This window comes from Lactuca serriola, chromosome 5, assembly GCF_051521515.1.
Source record: "Lactuca serriola cultivar US96UC23 chromosome 5, Lser_US96UC23_V15, whole genome shotgun sequence".
Taxonomy (NCBI): Eukaryota; Viridiplantae; Streptophyta; class Magnoliopsida; order Asterales; family Asteraceae; genus Lactuca; species Lactuca serriola.
This window is the reverse complement of record NC_136412.1, coordinates 133,925,761-133,927,365: the sequence shown is the minus strand read 5'-3', so window position 1 is coordinate 133,927,365 and position 1,605 is coordinate 133,925,761. Positions and strand designations below refer to the sequence as shown.

Genomic DNA, 1,605 nt, shown 5'->3' with positions numbered 1-1,605 from the left:
TCTATATGCTCCTTCTCCAGTGGACTAAGTGCAGCTCGGGATGGAAACGGCAAAGGCGACTGATAAACCGTAACAGGCTCAGAAACTTTTCATTCAAACAAGAGCCACGTCGTGGCCAGAGAAGTGCCACGACGTGGCGAAGCTGTTTCAGCAACCCCTTCACTTTCGAACCTTGGCTTCTTTGGTTTTGGATCGGGCTGTTGTGGTTCTTCTTCCAATGCCTCCAGGAACTCAAAGATCGCTTCTTCTTCAGTATCAATGGCCATTACATGAGATTGGGTCTTCACTTCGGGATTCTTCGGGGACAACTTTTCATGAACCAGAGTGGCTAATTGACCAAATTGTACTTCAAGGTTATGGATGAAGGCTTGCTGATTCTTTATTAAAGTTTGTTGTTAAATAATAGCAGAATCAGTGGCATCGTGTCTCTTTTCCGAAGCTTGCATAAACTTCATCAATATGGTCTCTAGATCGGGTTTCTTCTCAGCTGGTGGCTGCTCCTTTTGATAGAAGCATCGACCTGTCTGCCTATACTTCTCTTCTTTTTGCTTCTTATACTCTTCATATGGAAGCCACTCCTTCTTTGGTTTCCTCCAGTCTTCATCAAACTTATCCCCACTCGAGTAGCACACTTGAGCTTTTCTATTCCCAAACTCATCTAAGTTACAGTCCTTGGTCAAGTGTCGACCACTACACCTCTCGCAACCTACTCTGATGGCATGAATTGACTGGTCCATTTGTGTTATCCTTCGATCCAAATTATTTAGCATGGCCATAATAGCTGCTATTTCTTCAGTTTGGGTCCCTCCACCGCCTTTGATTCCATCTTGCCTAGGGTTGTGATATTCGTGAGAGTGCTTCGCAAATTCTTCAATCAGCTCCTTGACTTCCCTTGGATTCTTCTTTGTCAAGGGTCCTTGAGAATCAAGAAGCTGTCTCGTCATAACGTTGAACCCATCATAGAAAATCGACATCTCTTGTTGCACATTTAGATCATGTCGATGGCAATTTCTGAGCAAGCCCTTGTACCGCTCCCATGCTTCGTATAATGACCCCCCCGGTTGTTGCTCAAAGTTGGCTATTGCCTTCTTGAGTTTAGCTATCTTGGATGGTGGGCAAAACTGATCAAGAAATTGCTCACGCATTTGAGCCCAAGTGGTGATTGTACCCGGTGGAAGTGATTTTAACCACTCATTAGCAGCTCCCTTGAAAGTAATGGGAAGCATCCTAAGCAAGACGGTGTTTCTGTTGACATTTGAGACATTGAAGTAATCCTTAATGTCGTTAACTTCATCTAGATGCTTAAAAGCATCCTCATGATCTTTCCCAAAAAAATGGGATATCTTTTAGTGTAGTCAAGATGTGCCCCTTCAGCTCGAATGTGGCAGTGGCAGGTATTGCGGGTTGGACTAAACTGGGACCCACATCATCTCGGATCCGCTTTTTGTTAGCTCCCATGGACATCTCTTCAATGTTTGTCATCTCGTTCCTTGGCTCGTTCTTGGGTTCGCTCGTATATTCTTCAAATTCCGGCTCGGTATCGTATTCGGATTCGGTTTGGACGGGTATTTGATCAAAATGCTCAAAATTGCTCTTGTGCCTTGA

The 1,605-nt window shown here is 44.4% G+C and overlaps 1 non-coding gene across 1 annotated transcript; it reads left to right on the top strand.

Annotated features, from left to right (window-relative positions):
• The first annotated feature begins 990 nt into the window (after nucleotides 1-990).
• On the top strand, nucleotides 991-1,097 carry LOC145056006 (small nucleolar RNA R71). The gene has a single exon (XR_013685548.1). It is a non-coding gene; the product is annotated as a small nucleolar RNA R71 (small nucleolar RNA).
• Nucleotides 1,098-1,605: the final 508 nt, after the last annotated feature.